The sequence below is a fragment of the Bos taurus genome, chromosome 9 (genome assembly GCF_002263795.3).
Source record: "Bos taurus isolate L1 Dominette 01449 registration number 42190680 breed Hereford chromosome 9, ARS-UCD2.0, whole genome shotgun sequence".
Taxonomy (NCBI): domain Eukaryota; kingdom Metazoa; phylum Chordata; class Mammalia; order Artiodactyla; family Bovidae; genus Bos; species Bos taurus.
In genome coordinates, this window is record NC_037336.1 from 93,646,786 (window position 1) to 93,667,447 (window position 20,662).

Below are 20,662 nucleotides of genomic sequence, written 5' to 3' on the forward strand. Positions count from 1 at the left end.
AAAACAGTTCTGAGGTTCTAACATTCCTAGCCTTGTGGCTGTTGCTTCCATGAGCAGTGGGAGGACCTTGTCTTTTTCAGATGGATGCCCATAAAGGTTCTGTTTCAGGCTGCTCCGTTCTCTGATTCTGTATGCTTTTTTATATATAATAAGCTCAGTCATCCATTCCCATGAACTCAACTACCATCTAATTGCCCATGACTTCACATTCTTTAGTAAAGGTGCCCTGACCTGTACTTCTGCTGCCAGCTGGCTGGTTGTCTCCTCCTTGGGGTGTACCACAAGCATGTGAAAGTAAACAGCCCCAAACCAAACTCATTAGTTGCTCGTTAATGACATAACCTTACTATCATTTAGCCCAGCAAGTTGAAAACTGGGACGTCATCTTGACTACTGTCACACAGTAGTCATTATCTCATTAGAACTATCTGAAAATCTCATTAGGTCCCTTTAAGCACTTTTTCCCCCCTTCCTTTGTCTTCTAATGTGTGTGCATGGAAACAGAAATACATATATACATAAGTACCTACCTACCAACCAACAGACATAATTTGGATAACTGAAAAGAAACCGTAGACCAAAAAGTAGCTATGAGAGGGACAGAAGGAGGGAGAGACTAATTTCAGAAAGGAGGGAATAGTGCATGTGTAACTAAGGAAATGCCAGTGACTTATGGTTTCAAAAAACTTTAAGATTGAAAACTATTTCGTGCAAAGTATGTTTTAGGAAAATTATTGACATTCAGAAATAAATAGAATGAGTATAATTGTTTTGAACATTTCTTCTCTGATGAATTTACTTAAAATGGATTTCAATACTTCTCTGAATTCTTGTATTTCATCTTTGTAGATAGCAGCATTTATGCTATTTATATGTTACTCTTTTACACTCTTATAAAAGTTCAATATTTCATAAGGGATATAACTTGAAGTTAAAAAATAAAAAGTTTGTGGGCAAATCTTTTGTGTTGGTAAAATGTTGTTATAATCATGTAATTGTAAATTGAGACCTAAAAAATAGATATGAAATCCAAAATAAATTTAATGAGCATCATCTTTTTTTATTACCCTAAACTTTAAAATTTGAATAAGGGCTTGTGTTTAATCTTACCTATATGCAACCATGAATGTTTTTCTGTTATTGTTCCTAGGTAGGGTTAAATGAGAAATGGTTTCATATAAACAACAATGAAACCTAATTTTAGCCATTTTTCTCACTCAAATTGAAATTCATAATCTTACACATTAATGATTTAAAATTCTAAAGTTTCCTCAAAACTAATCTTGTCTAATTTTTATTGTTTCCTCAAGCCATTGTTACCTCCCTCCACATAACTCTTGTTTGTAGCTCAGTAATTTTTTCCCATTAATGATATGTGAGTTTATGCTGTATATATTTTGTTTTAGTAATCTACTTGATTCCTTTGTTTTCTTCCAAAAAGAAATAATATGGCATTCTATGTTATAAATTATGTATAACCTTAATGAGTGACAGAATGCTGCTAATTTGTAGACTTTGGTAGTTAAATATACATTTGGAAAACTAAAACTTTAAACATTTGCTCTAAAAAACGTTTTACTGGTGATTTTTCAGATGCAGCGATGCTAGCAAGTGCTGAGCTGGAGTCGCTTCCTGTGCGGCCCTCCCTAGTCCTTCTCGCTAGCGCTGGTCCTTCTCCGTGGCTCTCCCGGGCTCTGGCTCCAGGGTGCCTCCTGCTTCTCCTCTTTCCTTGCCTGTCAGCTTTGGCGTTAATCATTCATCACTCTAACAGTTTATCTATTTTTATTCATTGCCAAAGTCTGGCTTTGGAGAGTATGGAATATTTGAAGGAGAGAGAACCTCTTTATAGCCATTAGCCCTGATAGGACTATTTTCGTTTTTCTATACATTAAAAACAACTCTGCGTTTGTTTTTTTCGTTTTCATAACCAAGATATGTTGAGCAATTAATACACCCAGTGGTTCGATTTGGCACTCAGGACAATGTTTAGGAAGAAGGTACAAGGAAACCTGAAAGGGGTCGGGGCGGGGGACAGGAAAGATTTAAGCAAGTTCAGAAATCCCCTTCGTTCCGCGCGGAGCCCCAGGAATCCTGAGTGTATGCTCAGAGGTGTATGCGGCAGAGCCTCCACGGAGGAGCCTGGGGGAGCGGGCAGGGCAGCTGGGGCAAGGTTGTGCAACAAAGCTCCGGGAGGGAGCTCCCAGCAGGCCCCGCGCCCCGCCCACCGCTCCAGGTTTCCCGGCAGGCAGCCTCCGCCCCGCCCTCCCCGCCCACCCTCTCCTCCCCTCCCCTCCCCTCCCCTCCCCTCCCCGCGCCTCCTGGGAGCTCTGTGCTGGGGGGGCGGGGGCGGAGTGGGGAAGGGGGGTGTCTTCCCGCTTGACTAGGCTGAGCCCCAGCCTCCGTGGCCATTTTCCCCGAGACTGGCAGGACCCTGGGTTCCTCCTCGGGAGCTTTCTGCGATCCGGAAAATTGGCAGTCTAGGCAGTAGGTGGCAAGTGCCTTGTCGAACGTGGTTCTGTAAAGTTTTGCTGACACAGCTTAACATTTAAACGAAACACACCAGCTGGATTGGTGAAGGCAGAGAGCGTTTTTCCTGTGCCACTTCGGGCCCCAGTTCCACTCAGAATTGCTTCATTTGCCCCCTAACCTTCTCCTCCTCCACCAGTTTGGCTTGCCAAAAGCTGGGTGCTTTAATTTTTTCCGTTTCCTTTGGTGCGTCTCTCTTTTCACCCCTCTTCCTCCTCCGCTCCATCACCACCCAACTTCTTGGGCTGGATAAGTTGCAACTCGTTTTGCATGATTAAAACTGAGTGCCTGATGGTGGAAAAGCACTGAAGGAGCTGAGGAAGGTCAGAGCCACTGCCCAGGCCTCTAAACACAGGGCGGGGCCGACACTCAACCCTCTTGACAAAAACAGGGCGGGGCGGCAGACGAGGGGCGGTGTCAGAGCCCACAGCTGCCAAACATTGGGCGGGGCCGTGCCTGTGGACAGGGCGGGTGGAGCCTGAAGCCCAGGCCTATGAGAACTCAGCTGGACCGGCGGGTGAGGGGCGGGGTGGCCACCACCATTGGCTGCTTCAGGGCTGCCAGGAGTCAGGCTGACCTAGGCTAGGGCTGCTTAGACAGGCACTTGGTTTCCATTTGTGTCATAACTGCTGTTTGGAGCCAAGTACATGCTCATCCACCTTCCTTGGCAGGAAAACCAACTCCCAGCATTTTTTTAAAAGCTGGGAGAAGGGTGAAGGAGGGATTGACTGGGGATTTGGGGTTAGTAGATGCAAACTGTTACATACAGAATGGGTAAACAATAGAATCGTACTGTAGAGCACAGGGAACTAGATTCAATATCCTGAGATGAACCATGATGGAAAAGAATATAAAAAATAATGTATATATGTGTGTAACTGAGTCACTTTGCTGTACAGTAAAAATCAACAACATTGTAAATCATCTGTGCTTCAATTAAAATTTAAAAGCTGTGGAAGGTCTAAGCTTGTGAAGTTTTAGCTACTGCATGTTTTCCTGCTCATAATTAAGTGCTAGAGGCTTTTTGAAATACTCTTTCTGCTGTTTAGCCTTTCTCTTTCGTGAAGACTTAGATTAAATGTTCTCGTTGATCACCTTCTCTAGGAGTTTTAAGTAGAATGTTGCAATTTCGAGATCTTGGACATTTTCAAGTAAGCTAAATGTCATTATAGTTAAGACTATAGTAGGTTAATTAAAATATGCTTTTAATTCAACCAATAACAATCAACTATGGCCAGTTGGTTTTTTAATTTTTTTATTCTACACTATGGATATGTAATTTGTAAAGCTTGTTTACTCATTGATGCTGTTTACAATAAATAGTTTACTATTTGGTATGTTTGCTTTCTGTCATATGCAAGTCAGCTTAATCTTGGAATTCTGGAAATTTAATTTGATGATATAATGGGAATGTAGTTTTGAGTTAATTTATCACTATTGATGTAGAGGTGAAATCAAGGAAATGTGTCTTGAAGAATTGAAGAGAAATGGCCTTGAATAGTTCTGAATATTAACCTTCCATTTGCTTTTATGCCTTATACTGTTATGTTTATTGTGGCAGATGAATATGTATAATATTTTCCCTTGCATTGTGTATACAAACGAGATTTTGTAAAAACTACTAGAATCCTAGCAGGGATGTTTCTAACTTTGATCATAGTTGCCTCCATATGACATTTGCCAGTTCCCTTTTAAATTAAGATAAAATATTTTTCAAGTATTTTGTTAAAAGGAATGAGTAATATACTAGAGTATGCTATTGAACACCTCCTCACAGTATAGTGTTAAGCCTTTATTGGTGATCATCAGTAGGTCATGATAACAGCTCTTTTTAGATTTTGAGCTACAGTCTTGTGTAATAGTGGTTCTGGTAAATTAATTTTGAGTTGACAAGCTTTTTAACTCTCTGACTTTGTGGATATTGAATTAATGGACAGGCTTAATTTCTATATATCTCAAAAATGATATCCATAATTGCAAAAGACAACAAAATGAACCCTTTCATATAAGTTGATGGAATTTAAAAATGATATAACATGAATTGAATAAAAAACAATCTCACTGCTTTCACATCCTCCCAGCAGCATATTCCATGGTTACATGAAAGTGAAAGTGTTGGGTTGCTCAGTCCTGTCTGATTCTTTGCAACCCCATGGACTGTATCTTCTGTCAATGGGATACTCCAGGAAAGAATACCAGAGTGGGTTGCTATTCCCTTCTCCAGGGGCTCTTCCTGCCCAGAGATCCAACCTGGGTCTACCATCTGAGCCATCAAGGAAGCCCCAAAAGAAAGGCAACCCTGGATGGATTACTCCCTAATCCCATCGGTAAAAATACATCTGAAATTGTAGGTACATCAAACTTTATTTAGAAGTCACCATTCTGTTGTTAATCATAAAGTCTTGGTTTCAAAAATCCTAACACAATTAAGTTGGAGAAGGCGATGGCACCTCACTCCAAAACTCTTGCCTGAAAATCCCATGGATGGAGGAGCCTGGAAGGCTGCAGTCCATGGGGTCGCTGAGGGTCAGACACGACTGAGTGACTTCACTTTCACTTTTCACTTTCATGCATTGAAGAAGGAACTGGCAGCCCACTCCAGTGTTCCTGTCTGGAGAATCCCAGGGACGGGGGAGCCTGGTGGGCTGCCATCTGTGGGGTTTCACAGAGTCGGACATGACTGAAGCGACTTAGCAGCAGCAGCAGCAACAACACAGTTAAGTATCAGCGCAAAAGACATACCTATTTGGATAATCATTTATGCCCACTCTCTCCAAGTTTGTTTCTGTTTGCTCTGAGCATTTGCCTGGTTTGTAGCAAACTATGAAATTATACTTTGCCTCTCTAGTATCCTAGTGTGAGTATTACTCCTCCAGGTTTTTCAAAGGGAGTCTTAAAGCAAATAATAGATTTAAGTGAGAATTCAAGCAAATGTCTGATTTGACTAATCTTGCATTTAGATTTTAGATCTAAGATATATATACACGCATGTGAACGTACACACACCTGCATGTACATATGTTTACAGGCCTTAGCTATCTCAGTTTATTTTTACTTTTGACTTTTACCCATTTCCCCATTTTACAGAATAAGTGAATTTGTATTAATTGGTAACAGCTCTCCATTTTTTTTTTTTTTTTTGGTAATAAAACATGGCATTGAGCTCACATATTGTATGAGTAAGTTTATCCACCTGTGCAGAGTTGTCACTGAGCTTGTGATCTTCTTTCTGGAAGAAATTTGTTTTATAGCATTTTACTTCAGCAGTACTAAAACCACTGCTCTGTGGAAACCTTGGCTCCATAGCCCTCTGTCATGAATATGATGATAATGCAGTTTAACTGTTTCAGCAATTGAAGTGGCTTTCGTCCCAAACACTGTTTGTATTCCTGTTAATAAAATCAAGATTTGAATCATGGTTTTTCCTCCTGTGCTCATGCTCCTTAATATCAGTTACTGGAATTTCCCATCTAGACCAGGGATTCTAACCTCGGTACCACTGGCATTTTCGGCCAGATAATTCACCGGTGTAAAAGGACAATCTTGTTCATTGCAGAACCATGAACTACCAGGAGCAGATCCCATCCTAACCCTCATTGTAATGACCAAAAATGCTGCTGCTGCTGCTGCTACTGCTAAGTCACTTCAGTCGTTTCCGACTCTGTGTGATCCCATAGACGGCAGCCCACCAGGCTCCACTGTCTCTGGAATTTCTCAAGGCAAGAACACTGGAGTGGGTTGCCATTTCCTTCTCCAATGCATGAAAGTGAAAAGTGAAAGTGAAGTCGCTCAGTCGTGTCCAACCGTCAGCGACCCCATGGACTGCAGCCTTCCAGGCTCCTCCGTCCATGGGATTTTCTAGGCAAGAGTACTGGAGTGGGGTGCCATTGCCTTCTCCGAAAAATGTTGCTAGACATTGTCAAATATCCCCAGACTTACTAAGAGGGAGCGGGGCAAATTTTTTCCTGGTTGCCAAGTAGCTATTTGTTTGTTTGACTGGTTAATTTTAAGTTTGGTTGTACATTTTTAATTTCAGAGACTTCGTTTTTGTTTAAAAAGCTGAAGACTTTGTATGAATAAAACTGAGCCTGGTTAATTTAACAGTGTTGAAAGGGCCTACCAAGAGTAATATTTCATACATTAAAAATCAAGCTTTTCACCCTTGAGACTGTATTTCAAACTTTTGAGTACTTTATAAGTAGAAAGTAGTTTCATGGTGTAATCTCAGTAACTCTGAATTTTCTCAACATATCTCCTAGAGTTACTGGAGCTGGATTACAATTTAAGCATTAACATGTGGCCCTTTAAGAGGTGTTTGGTTTTTTTTAAGATTTTAATTTTAGAAACTGAATTTAGAATTTCTGAGCTATAGGTACTGTTACGAAGAGGTTAAGTGTTATACTTCACATCTGAAGATTGTGTACCATTCTTATCTGAACTTGTACATAATACTTTAACTTCAGTGTTGGCTGTACTTTTGATTTTAAGTTGATTTGCTGGTTGTCATGTTGAGATTCAAACTTATATGCAGTTGTATTAAATATCAAAAATTTTCATTAGAAACACAATCCCGTTTTTGTTTTAAAAAACTAACCTAAAGTTATTTCTGCCTGACCAGAACATTTCAAAAACCTCAAATTTCCCCTACCACAAGAAGAATCTAGCTAACTCCAAATCATGCAAAAATCTGTAGAAATTATCACCTGAAAATTTCAGTCCTATGATCTGGAACACTTTATCAAAAAAAAAAAAAAAAAGATACACTCTACAATGAAAATCACAGGTGTTTTGAGGATGGCTTTCTGGAATATTATTTTAGTTCTTATCTGCATATTTGGAAATGGTAACATTTTCTGAGTACCATTAACTACTATGATGATATGTGATGAATAGTACTCTAGTAAAACCTTAGAACATTTTTAATGGAAGTTTTCCATCACCCCAGAGTTCCACTGTGCTCCTCCGGGGTCACCTGGCTCCTGGCAATCACTGATCTGTTTGCTTTCTTGAAAGTTTTGCCTTCTCCAGAATGTCGTAGAAATGGAAGCTTATAGTAGGCAGCCTTTTGAGTCTGGCTTTAGCTTCTTTTACGTATTAGTACAATACATTTGTGATGCATCCGTCTTGTTGCTTATATCAGTAATCAGTTCCTTTTTTATTGGTGAGTAGTTTTCCATTGTATGGATATAGTCTGAAATTTCGTTTATCCATGCACTAGTTGATAGACATTTGGATTGTTTGCAGCTTTTGACAGTTTTGAGTAAAGCTTCTCTAAATATTCTCATACAGGTCTTCAGGGGAACATGTTTTCACCTCTCTTAAGTAAATGCATAGAAGTGGGATTTCTGAATCATGTTGTAAGACTACCTTATTATTTTGCTGCAGTAGATTACTTTTCAAAAATCAGTTCTCATGGTTGAATCCCATGATTTTAAAGAAATTGCTCATGTTTTCTTTTGCCATATGATACTACTGTTTATGGTAGAACCAGAGGATTCCTCCTTGATAATTTATTCTTTCCTGGTGTGGCAGTGGTAAAGAATCCACCTGCCAATGCAGGATACATGAGTTCAATCCCTGGGTCAGGAAGATCCCCTGGAGAAGGAAATGGCCAATCCACTCCTGTATTGTGCTTGGAAAATCCCGTAGACAGAGAAGCCTGACAGGCTGTAGTCCATGGGATCTTGGGAGAGTCGGACACAACTTAGTGACTAAAACAAGAAACAACAAATTTATTCTTCCAGAGAGTAGTCTAATCATATGCCACCAGTATTTTAGAAAGTGACTTTATTATTTATATCAAGATGTGTCCCGACATGAAGTAGCGATGAGAGTGTCACTAACAAGTGTGGTATCTTCCTTCTCCTCTGGGTCAGTCTGTTTCTAAGCTGTGTCTTTTCATGTTTCTGTTGGTTGTTTCCAGTCTAACCTGAGCCTGTGTCCTCAGGCATTCAGCTCTTCAATAAGCAGATGAGGGTTTGTAATTATCTTCTCCCTGACATTTTTCTGCACTGAAATGCCCATGTCTTGAATTACCAACATTTTTTTAAGATTAGAGATTCTTTAGAGACAAGGCCTCTATGGCCCTTTATTATAGAAGATTAATATTGAATAGTTTTGAACTCAAAAAGGCATGAAAGTAAACTTGGTAGCAAAGCTTTTTCACACAACTAATACCTGTCTTTGAAGACTTCCTCTTTTTCTTGTGCAGTGTTTTTCTAGACAATATTCTTGTTTTGGGGAGAGAAAGACTGGGCAGACAGGAATAGTGGTATGCTGTTAGTTGCTTGCCTTGAAAACTTCAACTCTTCCCCTCACCACCCCCTCAATTTGCCTCTGTCAGAACTTCCTGTACTAACCTCAGTTTCCTTCACATACTTCTACTCTTTGCTTAAATTTTTTTTTTTTTTTTTTTTTACTATTGTTACCCTTTGCACATTAGAATATCTTAAGCAGTTTATGTGAGAGAACAGTTGAGGTGACATGATTGGTGTGGACAAATTCGTCTTGGACTAATAGCACTTTAGATAATGATGAAAAGAATTAAAAAGTGATGTCTTTTCTAAAGATGTCTTAGTTGTGCAGTTACTAGTTTTACCGAATTAAGTAGGTAGATTCTTTAAAGTAAGTCCCATCTAAACAAGACTTAGTTTTAAGGTAAAAGTTAAGGCTTGTGTCTCAATTTAAGTATACTGAACCTTACATTCTCTTCTTTCTCTTTGGTTGAATTATCTTTCTGTTCCAATTTGATAATCAAGATAGTCTTAAACAGTTTATATTTTGAAAGACCTTGAAGATACACTTAAAGCTCAACATTCAGAAAATGAAGATCATGGCATCCGGTCCCATCACTTCATGGGAAATAGATGGGGAAACAGTGTCAGACTTTATTTTTCTGGGCTCCAAAATCACTGCACATGGTGACTGCAGCCATGAAATTAAAAGACGCTTACTCCTTGGAAGGAAAGTTATGACCAACCTAGATAGCATATTCAAAAGCAGAGACATTACTTTGCCAACAAAGGTCCGTCTAGTCAAGGCTATGGTTTTTCCTGTGGTCATGTATGGATGTGAGATTTGGACTGTGAAGAAGGCTGAGCACTGAAGAATTGATGCTTTTGAACTGTGGTGTTGGAGAAGACTCTTGAGAGTCCCTTGGTCTGCAAGGAGATCCAACCAGTCCATTCTGAAGGAGATCAGCCCTGGGATTTCTTTGGAAGGAATGATGCTAAAGCTGAAACTCCAGTACTTTGGCCACTTCATGCGAAGAGTTGACTCATTGGAAAAGACTCTGATGCTGGGAGGGATTGGGGGCAAGAGGAGAAGGGGACGACAGAGGATGAGATGGCTGGATGGCATCACTGACTCGATGGACGTGAGTCTGAGTGAACTCCGGGAGTTGGTGATGGACAGGGAGGCCTGGCGTGCTGCGATTCATGGGGTCGCAAAGAGTTGGACATGACTGAGCGACTGATCTGATCTGATCTGATCTGAAAGATACACTGTGATAGAAGTCTGATTGTAATCACTATTCCAATATTTTTTAGACCAGTCTACTTTTTAGAAGTATTTTAGGGTAAATAGATGTTTTTTCATATTTAATTTTTTGCACATGCAGATCCTGGTGACGGAGTGAGGGGCTAGGAACATGCAGACAGGAAAGACGGCAGCAGAAAAAGAAGCTGGTGGCTGGCAGTCAAATTAATAATGTACAAGCAGCCCTATGGAAGCAGTGATAAAAGTTTAATTTGTTGACCTTCAAATATTTTTGTTTTGAAAATACCTTTCCATTCTCATCTAATCAGTTAAAATCATCTTTGTTGCATCTGCTACCCCAGGCAGAGTGGTTAATTTTTACAAATGCTTTATTTGTGGGTCTCTGCGGCCTATGTGTCTATAGCACCTCTTTTGAATAATAATTGTATAACAGTTTTCAACTTTCTTTTCTGATTTTGATCTTAATGGTGGGCAGGACTGGAAGAGAGGGTTAAGTATGGTCAAACAGTACTTTTGCTAAATTTTTAACTTTTATTTTAGTAGATTTATTCAGTCATTTTTTAAAAATTAATTTTCCTCTTTATGAAATTAAAATGAAGAAAAGAGTTTATATTTGTGGCTTATGTTTTTAGTGCATTTAAATTTCTCAGACTGTAGTAAATTTGATAAACTTTTTATATCAGTTATGTATGAATGAGTAGATACTTATTTAAACAGGGAAGTATTGCTTAAAACTGCATTGAATTATAACAATTCAAAAAGAATATGACACAATGTAAGATAAGATAATAGTATTTAAATTGTTATAAAGTCTAGAAAAACTAACACCTGAACTGCCTGGATACCTGAACTGCTTTTGTATTTTTCTTCATCACATCTCCTAGAACTTAAGGACAATTGTGTAGAAAATCTTATTTAAAAAAGATAAGATGTGAACTTGAAGAATATAGGAAAAGCAATCAGAAAGAAGTGATAATGTGGTGAATAGTGTTTTACTGTAGATAGATTTTCTACATTAATAAAATACACTTTGCAAAAAGATCTAAAGTAAATATTAAAGCATTGCTTTTATTGAAAGTATGACCTGTTTCAGAAGTTTTGTTTACAAATTTACATTATTTATGTACACTTATTGCATTAGAAAAAGCCAAAGGAAATCGTGAATATATATATATATGTCTATTCTTTTATAATTCCATAGTCCATATTTCTTGATAAACACTGAGTGTAAAAATGATTAACTGTTATATCATGTGATTTCTACTGGGATAGCCCCAGATCTACAAATCTGTCTGTCCTGTAACTGGTAGAGTTACACTTGGGCACCTATTGTACTCTTTGATCTCAAGGAGACCCCCTATGGAGTAAGCACGGTCTTGGGACCATTTAAACCTTATTCTTCTATAGAATGCATCTCCATCAGTATCCTTCAAGTGATGACGTGCCACATGAGGTCGGGCATTCCTACCATATGCTGTGCTGTGGTCAACCCACTTAAGTACAGAGCTCAAATTTTACCAAAACTTATTTAAAAATTAAATTTGAAAAGATTATAAACTGTGTTCTTTATGAAATATTTACTATAGTCATTTCTCAGTATAATTCTAAAAGAATGATTACATTTTAATTCAAGAATAGGGATAAAATATCTGTCTTTGAGCAGTGTTCTTACTTTATTGCCATCAATTTTAAAATTTAATCCTTTTAAAGGAAATTAAAATTTACTCTTGACCAGAGAGACAAAGCTTCCCTGAGAGCTCAGTTGGCAGAAATCCGCTTGCAATGCAGGATTCCCCAGTTCAGTTGCTGGGCCAGGAAGATCATCTGGAAAAGGAATAGGCTACCCACTCCAGTATTCTTGGGCTTCCCTTATGGCTCAGCTGGTAAAGGATCCGCTTGCAGTGTGGAAGATGTGAGTTCGATCCCTGGGTTGGGAAGATTACCTTGGAGAAGGGAAAGACTACCCACTCTAAGTATTCTGGCCTGAAGAATTCCATGAACTGTATAATCCATGGGGTCACAGAGAGTCAGACACGGCTAAGCGATTTTCACTGTCCCTTCACATTCAGAGAGATAAATACATCAAATGCTTACATACCATCATTATATTTAGTAAAACTGGATTTTGACTTTTTAATAACACTAGTGTGTCATGTAAGTATGTATATTGTCACCTAGATGGAACATAGACTTTAACTTCTGTATTTATATAAGGTGGAGGATGTTTTCAGTCTTCATAGATCTTACACTTGTGACATGGAGCTATATCAAAGTGTGGTATATAAACATGTATTCATATTTTCATTGTGTTACAGTCCTCAATACATTCATTCATACCTACTTATTTGCTCAACAATTTCAGGGGCTTCTTCTCCATGTCATATGCTTTTTTCTGGATAAAAAACTTACAACAGTGAATGACATGTGCAAAGTCCTTACTCTTGTGAAGTTTACATTCAGCAAAGGGATAAACAAGGAAATTTCAGGTGGTGACGCTAAAGAGGGAGAAGAGCTCTTTCAGAAGAGAACCTTTAAACTAAGGTGTGAGGATTTGAAGGAACCAGTGATAGATCTGATAGCACAGCGTTCCAGGAGGCGGGAACAGCAAACGCACAGGCTCTGAGGTAAGAGAGGGCCATTTTGAAGAACAGAAAGGAAGCCAGCTTAGGTGGAACAATGTGTGCGGAGGAGAGTGTCAGGACTGGGGATCAGAGAGGCAGGCAGGAGCCACTCTGTTGAGCTTCTTGTGGACTGAGCGTTTTATGGTCTTGAGAGGTTTCAAATAGAGAGTGGAGGTGGAGGAGGGACTTGCCTGTGTAGACACTGTAAGCACTTTCAGAACTGCCTGTTGTATTTAATGTTCTAGCCTGGAGCTCAACCCGTAGGTATATGACACCTGAGAGCCTTAGTTAATTGTGCTATGGAACAGACCAACCGGTAGCTTAGTGCTCAGAGCGACCAACTCTTCTTTAGCTCTTGATTCTTCAGTTTGCCAGTCTGGCCTGGGTAGTTCTTCTGGTTTCTGCTGGTCTCATTCTCCTCTCTTCTGTTAGCTATACTGATCTGCTAAATGGCTCTCTCTATACTGGTCTGCTAAATGGCTCTCTCTGCTTCTTGAAGTTGACTGGCTCATGGCTAGGGTGACGTGGTAACAGAACCATATGTCTCTTATCTGCCGACTAACTAGCATGCGCTGGTTGACTTCCAAGAGGCTGGCTAAAAGTAGGCATTGCCTCTTGAATGTTAGACTTGGAAGTGGTACACTTTGCTTTCTGTTGCTGTATTCTGTTGATCCAGGCAAATCACATATCCAGCCCAGACTAAAGGATTTGAGAAATTGACTCCACCTGCATAGTGATGGCTATTTTTGCATCCTCTTCTGTATTCAAGGTCTGTTTTCTCTGAGCCATATCATGAGTTTGTGACTGCTTTGAGAATCTCAAGTGAAGGTATCCTCACCCAGTCAGAGAACATAGCTAGAAAGGGGAGTGTGACCACATGTTCACAACCTTTGTTTTAAACTTAGCCTGGATATGAAGATACAGCTAACATTCTAGTATAGAAGACACTGTGAACATAACACTTGAAGTGAAAAGTATAATTACAACATATCTGTCATTTGCCTTCAAATTGTAGTGCACTGTATTAAGTAGAACAGAAATGATTTTTGGTTACAAATGAAATTTACCATTGTTATTAATACTTATTGGTTTCCTATATAGGTATAAGTTTTTAGCTAATTTTAAATGCATTCAGAGAATGGTTGTTCTACTAAGAGCACTTAACAGTAGAAGGCCTCATTGTGAGTTCTATTACCAGCTAACCAAACACCTAGCAGTTTCTGCAAGCTGTGTCCTTGGGCTGTCATGTGGCCTGTACATGCTAATAAGGAGAATGAGGAGAATAATAAGAGAAGAATGCTACCAGGGTTTTACATGTCTTAAGTGTTCATTTTTTAAATAGACTACAAAAAAGTAAATAATAATGATAATAGTGGTGGTAATAGTAACTGTATTTAAAAAGGCAAAATAAATTCTTTGCTTGCTAAAATTAAACCTTTGCCACCCAGTGTGAGCTGTCTGTGTGCTTATGTGAGAGGGAGAAGAAGAGACGTGGGGGACAGAGGGCTCTTCCTATAGTCTAAATTGTCATAAATCCTGCAGCAAATTTGGAGATGAATTTGTTTATTAATGTCTGCTTCTCCTTCTTTTGGGTAAAACTGTGTATAATTGTTCTAGTTGGTATATTGGTCTTTTTGGATAAACCAAAGGAGACATAGCACTCTTTAGTATTTTTACCCCTTAAACATCAATCGAGGCAAAAATTATTTTTTTAAAGCATCTGAATTCTTAGTAATTTACCTGTGGACAAATATTGTAATTGCAGATTGCATCAGATTCATCTTCTCCTCTCACTTCCACCTGCCTTTGGGTTGAATGAGCCATGGATAATTTTATTTTTCTCATCCCTACCTGGAATTATGTTAATGTAAATGGCAACCCACTCCAGTATTCTTGCCTGGAAAATTCCATGGACAGAGAAGCCTGGTAGGCTACAGTCCATGGGGTCGGAAAGAGTCGGACATGACTGAGCGACTTCACTTTCATTTTCATGGTAAAGCTATGGTATATATGATCACTGGAGAAAATAATGGATTATTCTGCATCACAGTTATTTAAAGGAAAATTAAAGCTGAGTCATCTCTTCCCCTTGTTATTTCAAATAAATTACAGATAGATTAAATATTTAAATGTAAAAAATATAAAGTGGAATGTATTAAAAGAAAGCATGAAGAAATATTATAAAGTCTGGACTAAGCAGGATATTTCCCAGCATGGCACATATTCTAGAAGGCATGGAGGGAACAAATGAATAGATTTAAATATTTATAATGTCAAGTTTCTGTTTTTAATCCTACTTTTAAATTTTAATATGTTAAAAGCATTTATAAACTATTTCTTGAAAGCTGAGTTATTCATGATTATGTAACAAATATATCATATTATTTATGTTAATGTAAATGGCAACCCACTCCAGTATTCTTGCCTGGAAAATTCCATGGACAGAGAAGCCTGGTAGGCTACAGTCCATGGGGTTGAAAAGAGTCGGACATGACTGAGCAACTTCACTTTCACTTTCATGGTAAATTATGTAACATAGATCATATGAATATATTATACTTCATATATATTATTCGTTAACCGTTCCCTATGTTTGTGCTTTTTTCTAATTTGTCATTATTTTAAATAAAGATGTACTATACATACTTAATTCGAGAAGGAAATGGCAACCCACTCCAGTGTTCTTGCCTGGAGAATTCCAGGGACAGGGGAGCCTGGTGGGCTGCCGTCTGTGGGGTCGCACAGAGTTGGACACGACTGAAGCGACGCAGCATACATACTTAATATATAAACACTTGATCATAAGTCAGATCACAAAGATTTCTCTAGCAAATGGATTGCTAGGTAAATGGGTGTGAATATGTTTGAGGCGTTTGATATATAATGGAAAACTGTATTCTGGGAAGGCTAGTCTTATTTACATACCCAATCACAGGTATTGGGGCTTCCCGCTGGCTCTGCGGTAAAGAATCTGGCTACAATGCAGAAGACGTTGGTTCAATCCCTGGGTTGGGAAGATCCCCTAGAGAAACCCACTCCAGTATTCCTGCCTGGAGAATCCCCATGGACAGAGGAGCCTGGCGAGCTACAGTCCGTAGAATCGCTAAGAGTTGGACACGACTGGAGCAGCTGAGCACGCAAACACACACACACACACACACAGATGTTGAGGGTTCTAGTTGTACACACAGGCATTGAATAAGACTTTTACTTACATTTCTATGGTTATTACTGACATTGAATAATTTATTGAATGCTTTTTAATGTTATCATTTGCATATTTTATTAACTAATTCCTTTAAATTGAATAAGAAAAACACATGTATTGGTGGAAAAAATTTCTTATTATATTGTGAGACAATATACAATGAAAAAAGGTCTCTTTCTTGAGGCAGTCACTAAAGTGTTTCTTGCATATCTTTTCAAAATAGTCTATCAGTCATATAGCTGAATCTCACTTTATTTTTAACACAGATATTAGAGTGTACACTGTTCTGATTCTTTTCACTTCATATGACATCATGGAAAATTTTCATTATCTACACAGATAGATTCACCTCCTTTTAACAGCAGTATAATATTCTAGGCTTAGCTGCATGCTGCAGCTGCTGCTGCCGCTGCCGCCGCCGCCTCCAAGTTGCTTTAGTCGTGTCTGACTCTGTGTAACCCCAGAGACAGCAGCCCACCAGGCTCCCCTGTCCCTGGGATTCTCCAGGCAAGAACACTGGAGTAGGTTGCCATTTCCTTCTCTGATGCATGAAAGTGAAAAGTGAAAGTGAAGTCCGCTCAGTCGTGTCCGACTCTTCGAGACCCCATGGACTGCAGCCTACCAGGCTCCTCCGTCCATGGGATTTTCCAGGCAAGAGTACTGGAGTGGGTTGCCATTGCCTTTTCTGAGGCTTAGCTGCATGAGAAGTTATTAAATCCCCTTATTGGTAAACATTTTGTGGATGGTTGTATTCAGCTTTTTCCTGTTACAGATAACTTTGGTAAGCAACTTTGTATATCTTTGTTTTTATGCTTGGATATCCTGGAATTGTTGGGCTAACACCTAATCACATGCATACACATTTTGGTGGATGTTGCTGCTGCTGCTGCTGCTAAGTCGCTTCAGTTGTGTCCGACTCTGTGCGACTGAGCTTTATTTCAGTATATGTTCTTGTCAGTACAAGGCCATGATCTGAGTGATTTCTCACATCATTGTCAATATTATTAACATCTTAGTTTTTAATCTTTGGTAATCTGTGGTGAGAAAATAAAATAATGTAAGTTTTAATTTGCATTCCATTAATTGTGAGTAAGAATCTGTGTGTGACCATAAATCATCATCATTTGTTCCCTTTCTTTTTGTGATAGTGTGATCCTGATTTTAAAATATTTTCTTTTTCTTATAAAACAGAACATAGTTTTGGGCAGTTTTATTTTTTTACATATATATGTATCTATTCTTTTTCAAATTCTTTTCCCATTTAGGTTATTACAGAATACTGTGCAGACTTCCTTGTGCTGTATAGTAGGTCCTTGTTGGTTATCAGTCTTAAATATAGTGATGTATACGTGAAAATGCTGCTAGATATTTGTTTTTTTCTGCTTTAGAGGTGTAGAAAGGGCTTTGAAAGTGATTAAGAAGGGGTAAGGTACAACCACTGCTACTTCCAAATTCATGAATTCACATTTTCCCTATTTTCGTAATAGAATGATTGGAAATTAAAATGTTTTATTTTAATTTTGGCAGAGGGAGGGCTTGTTAGAGTAATTGGAAGAGAGAAAAGCCAATTGAAGGCTTTTTGCTTGATTAGAATGAAAGAACTATGAATGGTGTAGCTGCTTCTGAACTTTGCAGATTGAATTTCCACAGTGATTTTAGGAATTCTCTACAAATGGAATCCTTTTAGGCACTCATGTTATAAAGTGTTGATTATAGCATCATCTGAAAGAAGCACAATTTAATGGAAAGGGCCTCATCCTGTACTTAGGAAGTCTCTGCTTTGTTAGCCCACATGTGCGTGCTCAGTCACTTCAGTTGTGTCCAACTCTTTGTGATCCAATGGACTGTAGTCCGCCAGGCTCCTCCATCCATGAGATTCTGTAGGCAAGAATACTGGAGTAGGTTGCCATTTCCTTCTCCAGGGGATCTTCCAGACCCAGGGATGGAACCCGCCTCTTGTACGTCGCAGGTTCTTTACCATCTGAGCCACGTAGTATGCCATGAAGTATCCCTTCATACCTTATACCTCAAGACCCCTTGAGAAGTTCTCTCTCCCAGTGTTGTCACGTATGCTTCTCATTACGGTATTGAGTTATCTTTGCACTTGTTATAGCATCTGTATGGAGAAGGAGAACATTGGGTATCACATCTTAATTTTAATTTAGATAAACCTGTGACCTTTTTCTTGATGATTTTATAATACTGCCAGTACTTAGGCCACCTCATGCGAAGAGTTGGCTCATTGGAAAAGACTGATGCTGGGAGGGACTGGGGGCAAGAGGAGAAGGGGACGACAGAGGATGAGATGGCTAGATGGCATCACTGACTCGATGGACGTGAGTCTCAGTGAACTCTGGGAGTTGGTGATGGACAGGGAGGCCTGGGGTGCTGCGGTTCATGGGGTCGCAAAGAGTTGGACACGACTGAGCGACTGATCTGATCTGATCTGAAGTGAAAGTCACTCAGTTGTGTCTGACTTTTTGCGACCCCATGGGAATTCCCCAGGTCAGAATACTGGAGTGGGTAACCTTTAACTTCTCCAGGGGAACCTTCCCAACCCAAGAATCGAACCCAGGTCTCGCGCATTGCAGGCGGATTCTGAACCAGCTGAGCCACAAGTCTCCCTAAACTGAAGATTAAAGAGAAAAATGACACCATGAGCGATCTCGTCTAGTCATTTCTGAATTTGAATTTATTTTTAAAGTGAATATTTAAATGGATTTCATCCAGGTAATAATATCTTAGTGAAACTCGCTTTTTATCTCATACAGTAGTGAGTACATGCCTAACATCCAATAAATATCCAGAAAGTCTATGTTAATGAGTAAGGTAAATGCAGACAGTCAGCACTCTATCCTCCCACTACATTCTTAAGTCTTTACACTGAGAATGTACTGATTTTTTCAGTTTTACATTCTTATTTTAACTTAAAATTGAGACTACTTTATAGCCAATATAAATTTGCTGATGATGGTTGTATAATAACTTAACTCCCATCATACAAGCACAAATCTACTTCTGGCTTTGTATAGGAATTATAGGTGTTAGGCTTGTGCAATAGAAAATACTTACCTTATTTTTGTTTTTACAAGATTGAAATTTATTATAAAAGAACCAGAAAGCTTAGCTGATTTCTGTTGAGAGTGAAATTGAATTACTACCACCTGAAAATCATGTGTGAAGGCTGAAATACTCCCTTACTCCCACTAGAGGGGGATTCCTTCCAACTTAGGTAAAAAATACTCTTAGAAACAGCATGAAAACCTTTGGTTTATTATTATTAAATTAAATCTATTTAAATTTAATCTTTCTTTTTTATTAAATTAAAATTAATCTCGTGTTTTAAAAATCAGCTGTTTTTTATAGGTATTACAATTGAAATCTTATAGACACAGATAATATAAAGGATACTGAACTAAAGTGCATATGTATTTAAACCATAGTGCTTTTGAACAAACCATAAATTTTTAAAATTTGCTTTAATTAAACTAGTTCACACTTAGGAATTTCAGAACATCATGTTGAGGCCACCTGACTAGGGTAGAGGATGAGGCTGACTTTTGAGATCCACTTCCTTACACCAATCCCCAAGGTCTCTTATCTACTGACAAAGCTTCTTGGAGAGTTCCTAAATTTCTGCTTGAAAGCTTTGGTTTGCTGTCATCTCAGGTTGTCAAATATATTAAAGCCATATCTTTATACAAATTTCTATTTGCTATAGAATTTTCTCTCTTAAGCAAATGCAGAACTCACTCTGCATATGGTTTTTGCAGATTTAAACATATATGTTTTTTAAAAACAATTCTATTCATATTAAAATATCAAATCAAGAGTGAGTGTACCTAACACTGAGGTATTCACATATAAAGTATGTATATAATTCAAGAGTAAATGTCATATTATGTAGCTAAGTACCTAAGACTTGGTGAATTTGTTGCTTGTGCTTTCCTTTAACTAAAGTCTCCAAATATTGATTAGAAGCTTTAATGTAAAAATGTTTGGGGTTAGTAACCTAGTGTTGTGAAAGGCCCAACTTAGGAAATTGAAACATATGTAAATTGCAAATAACTGAACCCCCCCCCCCCTTTTTGTTTTCTTAAAGTCTAAAATAAGATCTAGTCTCTAAGTCTGACAGTTAGCTTTGGAAAGTTAAGTGTAAACAGACATGCTGTCAGTGACTCTCATAATGATTTCATGCTGTACGTATCCAATATTCAGTCTTTATCCTAAAATCACATTTGGTATCAGCAACATACTTTTTTCATCGAAACTAGGCTGCTTGTCTTCTCAGTGCCAGTCATGCATTTCTCCTGCTTTGCACCCCAGTCTCTGTCAGACACCAGGTTGTGGTGAGCCTCACATTCAGTGAACCAAGTGGAGGGAGCAGTTTGTTTCTTCATTTCTTTTTTTGACACTTTACTTTCATGCTGGATGACAGTCTTATTGAAATGATCTTATTTTTCCTCCCCCTAGCTAATTTTTTTTTTTAATTGCAAGATACATTGGATGGCCTTTATGTCTTCTACTTAAGTGCCTACTACAAATGCCTAATTTTAAGATGTTTAAAACTAACCGTGGCTGATTCATGTTGATGTATGGCAGAAACCAGCACAATACTGTAAAACAATTATCCTCCAGTTAAAAATAAATAAAAGAAAATAATAAACAGTGAAGTCAGGCTAGTCTGATATTATTGCCCCACCCCCACTGTCTTCCCTGGACACTTAAGAAAATATTCTTCTTTGTTCTATTGCTTTCTTTTCTTGCCCTTTTCCACCATATACTGGCATTTTAATCATCAAATACTTTA

General features: G+C 38.5%; 1 protein-coding gene across 9 annotated transcripts in view; it reads left to right on the forward strand.

Annotated features, from left to right (window-relative positions):
* The window catches only part of ARID1B (AT-rich interaction domain 1B), a 440,470-nt gene that overhangs the window by 241,802 nt on the left and 178,006 nt on the right, over nt 1–20,662 (forward strand). The window lies entirely within an intron of this gene.